General features: G+C 47.1%; 5 pseudogenes; 2 read left to right on the top strand and 3 right to left on the bottom strand.

Moving 5' to 3' along the window:
* The first annotated feature begins 1,716 nt into the window (after positions 1 to 1,716).
* LOC136662752 (5S ribosomal RNA) lies at positions 1,717 to 1,838 on the top strand (annotated as a pseudogene).
* A 29-nt stretch (positions 1,839 to 1,867) lies between these two features.
* Positions 1,868 to 1,990, top strand: LOC136662842 (5S ribosomal RNA; annotated as a pseudogene).
* Positions 1,991 to 5,280: 3,290 nt separating this feature from the next.
* On the bottom strand, positions 5,281 to 5,403 carry LOC136662650 (5S ribosomal RNA; annotated as a pseudogene).
* A 29-nt stretch (positions 5,404 to 5,432) lies between these two features.
* Positions 5,433 to 5,555, bottom strand: LOC136662601 (5S ribosomal RNA; annotated as a pseudogene).
* A 29-nt stretch (positions 5,556 to 5,584) lies between these two features.
* LOC136662600 (5S ribosomal RNA) lies at positions 5,585 to 5,707 on the bottom strand (annotated as a pseudogene).
* Between the last annotated feature and the right edge of the window lie 1,877 nt (positions 5,708 to 7,584).

Genomic DNA, 7,584 nt, shown 5'->3' with positions numbered 1-7,584 from the left:
GAGCATCCAATTTTTTTTTATTTTTTTTTGAGAATGCACCCTATGTCTTCCTGGTTGCAGTTTATTTGTACTTTTAAATATTTATATTCCACCTTATCAAGGTGACTCACTGCATCCATTTAAATCCAATAAAATGCAATAAGGTGTCCTAATCCTCTCTCCCAACCGTTCACAGTGACCGGATCTAGTAGCACATGAGACTGCTAAAGACAGGATCATGGGTGGGTCAAGGGGGCTTGGAACTGTGGTTTCCTAAACATGTAGTTGCCCACATGTGGGAAAACTTAGAACAGGGGTAGGCAAACATTCAACTTTAGGAATCCTGGACCTTTAACGATTGTATAGAAGAGGGAATTTCAGCAAGTGCAGCTTGTCATCTCATAGATGACAAGCTGTACCTGCTGAAATTCTCTGTCCTACACAATGGTTAATGGTCCAGGATCCCTAAAGTTGAAAGTTTCCCCACCCTGACCTAGAAAATGTGTCCTGTATCTCTACAAACACATTCTGGATGGGGAGCAGACTCTCCGATCTGTAACTATAATGCTATATAGCAGCATATATAGCAGCTGACAGAACATACCAAGATCCAGGTCTACAGAGCTTGCGTCCTGAGTACACTTCTGTACTGCAGCGAGTCATGGACTCTTCGCTCACAACAGGAGAGGAAACTGAACGCTTTCCACATGCGCTGCCTCCGATGCATCCTCAGCATCACCTGGCAGGACAAAGTTCCAAACAGCACAGTCCTGGAACGAGCTGGAATCCCTAGCATGTATGCACTGCATTGGCTCAGTCATGTCGTGAGAATGGATGATGGCCGGATCCCAAAGGATCTCCTCTATGGAGAACTCGTGCAAGGAAAGCGCCCTACCGGTAGACCACAGCTGCGATACAAGGACATCTGCAAGAGGGATCTGAAGGCCTTAGGAGTGGACCTCAACAAGTGGGAAACCCTGGCCTCTGAGCGGTCCGCTTGGAAGCAGGCTGTGCAGCATGGCCTTTCCCAGTTTGAAGAGACACTTGGCCAACAGTCTGAGGCAAAGAGGCAAAGAAGGAAGGCCCACAGCCAGGGAGGCAGACCAGGGACAGACTGCACTTGCTCCCAGTGTGGAAGGGATTGTCACTCCCGAATCGGCCTTTTCAGCCACACTAGACGCTGTGCCAGAACCACCATTCAGAGCGCGATACCATCGTCTTTCGAGACTGAAGGTTGCCAACATAAGATATAGCAGCATTTCTCAAATTGTGGGTCTGGGACTCACCAGTTGCTTGTGACCCAATTTTTGGCAGTTCGCAAAACTCGCAAAGCAGATTAGGCTCTGCACATCAAGAGTTAAACAAGCTGCTACTTGCAGAGGGCACTGCTGCCCAATCACCATTATAGACACCCCTCCCCCTTGGCATTTATAAATCAGGCAGCAGCCTCCAGGGCCTGTAAGAAGTTTGAGAACCTCTGCTAGGTGGCGCTTTCTGTCATCAAGACTTTTTTGGACACTCAGCTTCTCCAGGGTGAGCTGTGCAACCATTGCCAGTCTGGCCAGGGTTCCCTACATTGTTCAACTCGTTGTTCTCCAAGCACTTCATGAGCTGCAATGACTGGCAAAGCAAGCTGAGCTGTCACAGTAAGGTTTCACCCCCACCGCCATGCAGAACGTAGTTGCATTAAGGAGTAGGGGAGAGGAGGACGTTGCATGGTGCCCAAACTAAACACTCGGATATGGTTTGACTGTTACCCTGCACATGCCTGATCTTGTCTGATCTCGGAAGCTAAGCAGGGTCAGGCCTGGTTAGTACTTGGATGGGAGACCACCTGGGAATACCGGGCGCTGTAGGCTTATACCATAGTCTTTCCAGACTGAAGGTTGCCAACCATCTCCCTATACTGAACACTATCTCCCGATCTCGTCTGATCTCGGAAGCTAAGCAGGGTCAGGCCTGGTTAGTACTTGGATAGGAGACCGCTTGGGAATACCGGGTGCTGTAGGCTTATACCAGAGTCTTTCGAGACTGAAGGTTGCCAACCATGGTCTGGACGGGGACCACATTCTGGGCATGCAGCGGACGCGTGTTTGAGCACCGCTGAATGGTAAACAAACTTTCAAGAGATTTGAAATGATACATAAAAAAACCCTGAGAAATAGAGTACGACTTATCTCATGTCGACTCCTGACATTATTACTCTGTGCATGTCCTCATCTCTTTTTCACATCATTGACCATTTTGGGCAATTTTGTGGGGAGAACTCTCAGTGCAATTACATTAGGAGAAAGCGGTAAGCTGCACTCCACTTTCTGGAGGAAAGAAGGAACTCAACGTAGGCCTGCCATCATTGCCAGCACCCCTGCGATTCTCTAGAGTCTTGTTATGCCCCAAGGCTCCCAATGAGACAGTCCGTGTGACTTGAGTGGAAAGTTTAAAAGCAGTGATGGTTCATTGCAGTGACATTTCAAATATATAGTTTACAAGACAACGATTTCAACTTCCAACTTTGCTTCCCGTCATCCAGATATAATGGGTTGAATCCAAAGATGCTAGCTCAAGTGGAAAGGCACGACAGCTCATGCATTGGTGTCCCCTTCCAGGTTTATTCTGATTCTCTTTCCAGTGCGGCCCCCTTCACACCACCCCATGCTGTTTGGGAGAGTCCCAAACAACCAAGTCTGGATTTTCAGGCAACACAGAAGTCTATAGACTATAGTGGCTATAGAATTTTATAGTGGCTATAGAAGACTATAGGGGGGAGGTTAGTTGGCATCCTTCAGTCTCGGAAAACTATGGTATCGCGCTCTGAATAGTGGTCCCGGAACAGTGTCATCTCCAGTGCACAAAGCCTGGGTAAGGTAGATATGGAGGATAGACTGTTACCATACAGCAAATCCCCCCTCTCCACGTCGCTGAAATGGTCCAGTGGAAAGGCAGAAGCCAACATGGTTGGTTCCAGCGGCGTCGCAGGAGTTGCCAGAACATGACTGTGTTCAGCCATGAACTGCCTCAGGGACTCCAGCTCCAGATTTTGCCTCGAGGTTGACTCCTGAAGCCTTTTCCATAACTGGATGTAGCCACAAGGCAGTGGAGGTTTGGGATCAGAGTTTTCCTTTTCTCCGATGAGCTGCCTTCCCAGGCTAACGAGTCCCATCTACCTCTTACCTTAGTCGCATCTTACAACAAGTACAACCAAACTGAGGGCCTATTCTTATCCCCAGGGGGTAGTGGGGAGGCCAGAAAACCCTTGTTCATCCTTATCTAGACCAACCAAATATAAATGAGTTGAAGGACAAACAGCACCTCATGCAAAATGTGTGTGCTGACTTATTTTGTTTTTTTGTTTTTTTAAAAAAAGCATAGGGGCAGGATGACCAGCTGTCCTCTTTTTCCAGGATAGGTCCTCTTTTTTTAGCCTTGTCTTCTGGAAAAAAACTTAAATGTTATCCTTTTCCCTGTGTGCAGGCCCCTGCGAGCAGCACACAGCTTTCTTGTAATTAATAAATATGCAATAAATGATATAATAATAATAATAATAATAATAATAATAATAATAATAATAATAATAATAATAATAATAATAATAATAATACAGGTATTTATATACCACCTTTCTTGGTCTTTATTCAAGACTTTATTCAAGGCGGTTTATATAGGCAGGCTTATTTAAATCCCCGTAGGGATTTTTACAAATGAAAGAAGGTTCTATCTTTCAAGAACCACAACATTCAGATGTTTCTTTCTGATCTGGTCGCAACATTCTGGCCTCCATCCTCCCACACTCAGAGCAGATGGAATAACTCAGCTCAGCTTGTCAGCTGCTTCAAGGTCGCACGGTGCCAGTGGCCTCGAACTGGTGACCTTCGGATGTTATCTTCAGGCAAATGGGGGCTCTACCCTCTAGACCAGACCTCCTGCCCATATGTAATATAGCTTTAAGTTTAATAAGTAGTATAGTGTTTAAATTAACCACACCAAATCAATATATGAGTGTTTCTAGCTTTTATTTCGTCACGCCCAACATTTTTCTTGGATGTCCTATATTTTGGGGTGCCTGGTTCTCTTTTTGCCGTTATGACATCTGGTCACCCTGTCTAAGGGGGCTGCCCAAACTGGAGCGGAACCATAAGGGGGGCAGTTTAGGGGTGGGCGGGCTTATATTGTGTCCTTGACACCGTTCCGATCCCAGTGATTGACTTTCAATGGAAGCTTCTCTTCCTCCTCCAAAATAGAGTGTTGAGCAATGGCTGTGTGATGGAGCTTGGGACCATAGTGGGGGGGGCAAAGTATAAAAGCCCCCCTACCCCTCACCAAGTTTTTGCCCCATTTCGGGTGCCCCCCAGTGCACATGGCTTTTGAGTAATGTGTAGCTTGGCCTTAAATGTCTTTTCCGCCCTTGTGTAATTCTCAACCAGAACAGTGATTGTTGGATTTAACTAGAGGAGTCACTTTCTCCCTCCCTTTCTTTCTGAAATATCTCATTTCTGCAAAAGTGTGTCTTTCTCTGTGTTGGTTGTTCCCAATTAGTTCTATTGGCCTCTGAAAAATGCAGAGATCTGTTTGAATAAGGAAGAGAGATCCATTTTCTCTCCGGGAGAATGGGCACTGGAGCTGTAGGTTACAACAAGATTTGGAACAGCCTGGCGCTTTACAAGCCTCGCGTGGCTCTTTTTTTCATTAACTATTCTCATTTACAGTCAGGCCTTTTTATGGCTTTCTTCTCAGTGATAATCCTGGAAATGATGGAGTAAAATTGAGTCCTGGGTTTAATCAAGAGACCAGCTCGTTCCAGCTCAACTCTTAAAAGATTTAAGGTGAGGTGGAGATGGCTGGAGAATAGATTTACCCTTCCCCTCCAGTCAAAAAAACAACGGGAGAGATAATCTTTGAATACTGAATAGGGGATGCCAATGAACAGCACAGGAGATGGAGCAGATCTTGACTAGTGTCAAGCTGTCAGAAAGGTGGTCTGTGGGGGATGCTAGGTTTTATGACCCATTACCAAAAAACATTAGTTTGATATCCAGGATCCTAACCCCATTCCCTCTCCCCATCCATCTCCCTTGCTTTCCTTGGTCATGTGCCAGCAGAATGGCTAACACAGATACAAGGAGACCCTTTGGGGCAACAGAGGCTTGCCCAGGGTTAGGAAATGACAATTATCTTGCCTTGAAAAGACTTCCACAACTGCCCCCATAGGATGCAGTGTGCACTCTGTTGGCACAGCTATATCAATGGGGGGTTTGGTTAGGATTGTATGGTTGGCAACCTTCAGTCTCAAAAGACTATGGTATAAGCCGACAGCACCGGGTATTCCCAGGCGGTCTCCCATCCAAGTACTAACCAGGCCTGACCCTGCTTAGCTTCCGAGATCAGACGAGATCGGGAGATAGTGTTCAGTATAGGGAGATGGTTGGCAACCTTCAGTCTCGAAAGACTATGGTATAAGCCTACAGCACCCGGTATTCCCAGGCGGTCTCCCATCCAAGTACTAACCAGGCCTGACCCTGCTTAGCTTCCGAGATCAGACGAGATCGGGAGATAGTGTTCAGTATAGGGAGATGGTTGGCAACCTTCAGTCTGGAAAGACTATGGTGTAAGCCTACAGCACCCGGTATTCCCAGGCGGTCTCCCATCCAAGTACTAACCAGGCCTGACCCTGCTTAGCTTCCGAGATCAGACGAGATCGGGAGATAGTGTTCAGTATAGGGAGATGGTTGGCAACCTTCAGTCTCAAAAGACTATGGTATAAGCCTACAGCACCCGGTATTCCCAGGCGGTCTCCCATCCAAGTACTAACCAAGGCTGACCCTGCTTAGCTTCTGAGATCAGACAAGATTGGGCATGTGCAGGGTAACAGTGGGTGTGAAGAGCCACATGACCCTATGGGTCATAGGGTTTGTCCCTAAGTCCCACCAAATTCAGTGAGATTGGTCTATCTTTTTCTTAGATTGGCTAAGCTTATTAGCCGTTAGCCCATGTACTCCAGAGCTATCCAAGTAAAGTCAAAAGTGGATAGTGGCCCCAAATTCCCCCCCCCCAATGCATTATTACTTAAGAACATAAGCCCTGCTGGATCAGGCCAAAGGCTCATCAAGTTCAGCTTCCTGTATCTCACAGTAGCCCACCAGATGCCTCCGGGAGCATACAAGACCACAAGAGACTTGCATCCTGGTGCCCTCCCTTGCACCTGGCATTCTGAGTCAGCCTACTTCTGAAATCAGGAAGTTGCATGTACTCATCATGGCTTGTAACCTGAGATGGACTTTTCCTCCAGAAATTTGTCCAATCCCCTTTTAAAAGCATCTAGGCCAGATGTCATCACTACCTCCTGTGACAAGGCGTTCCACAGATTAATTACACGCTGGGTAAATAAATATTTTCTTTTGTCTGTCCTGACTCTTCCAATGCTCAGTTTTAGCGATTGTCCCCTGGTTCTGGTGTTGTGTGAGAGGGAAAAGAGCATCCCTCTATCCACTCGATCCATCCCCTGCATAATTTTGTATGTCTTGATCGTGCCCCCAACCCCCGGCTCCTGAAGAGTCCCAAATGCCGTAACCTTTCCTTGCAAGGGAGGTGCTCCAGCCCAGTAATCATTTTGGTCGCTCTCTTCTTCACCTTTCCCACTTCCACCCTATCCATTTTGAGATGATATCCTTTTTGAATTCAGTCTCCATTGTTCAGTGCTGCTATTCAGTCAAATCGAGTTAGTCCTGACCATGTTCCCGAATGTTCTTTTGAAACATTTGCCAACGATAGTTTGCTGCTTGTGATTGTGGGTTCTGTGCAATGAACATAAGACCATAAGAACAGCCCCACTGGATCTGGCCATAGGCCCATCTAGTCCAGCTTCCTGTATCTCACAGCGGCCCACCAAATGCCCCAGGGAGCACACCAGATAACAAGAGACCTGCAAGGCTTCCTGGGAATTGTAGTTAAGAACATAAGAACAGCCCCACTGGAGCAGGCCATAGGCCCATCTAGTCCAGCTTCCTGTATCTCACAGCAGCCCACCAAATGCCCCAGGGAGCACACCCGATAACAAGAGACCTGCAAGGCCTCCTGGGAATTGTAGTTAAGAACATAAGAACAGCCCCACTGGATCAGGCCATAGGCCCATCTAGTCCAGCTTCCTGTATCTCACAGCGGCCCACCAAATGCCCCAGGGAGCACACCAGATAACAAGAGACCTGCAAGGCTTCCTGGGAATTGTAGTTAAGAACATAAGAACAGCCCCACTGGATCAGGCCATAGGCCCATCTAGTCCAGCTTCCTGTATCTCACAGCAGCCCACCAAATGCCCCAGGGAGCACACCAGATAACAAGAGACCTCATTCTGGTGCCCTCCCTTGCATCCGGCATTCTGACACAGCCCATTTCTAAAATCAGGAGGTTGCACATGCGCATCATGGCTTGTAACCAATAATGGATTTTTCCTCCAGAAACGTGTCCAATCCCCTTTTAAAGGTGTCCAGGCCAGACGCCATCACCACATCCTGTGGCAAGGAGTTTCACAGACCAACCACATGCTGAGTAAAGAAATATTTTCTTGTTTCCTTCTGTCTCATTTACTTCCCATCACATTCATGATGCTTCCCT

Source organism: Tiliqua scincoides, chromosome 11, assembly GCF_035046505.1.
Source record: "Tiliqua scincoides isolate rTilSci1 chromosome 11, rTilSci1.hap2, whole genome shotgun sequence".
Lineage (NCBI taxonomy): Eukaryota > Metazoa > Chordata > Lepidosauria > Squamata > Scincidae > Tiliqua > Tiliqua scincoides.
The sequence above is the reverse complement of the archived record's forward strand: the minus strand, read 5'-3'. Positions and strand labels throughout refer to the sequence as shown.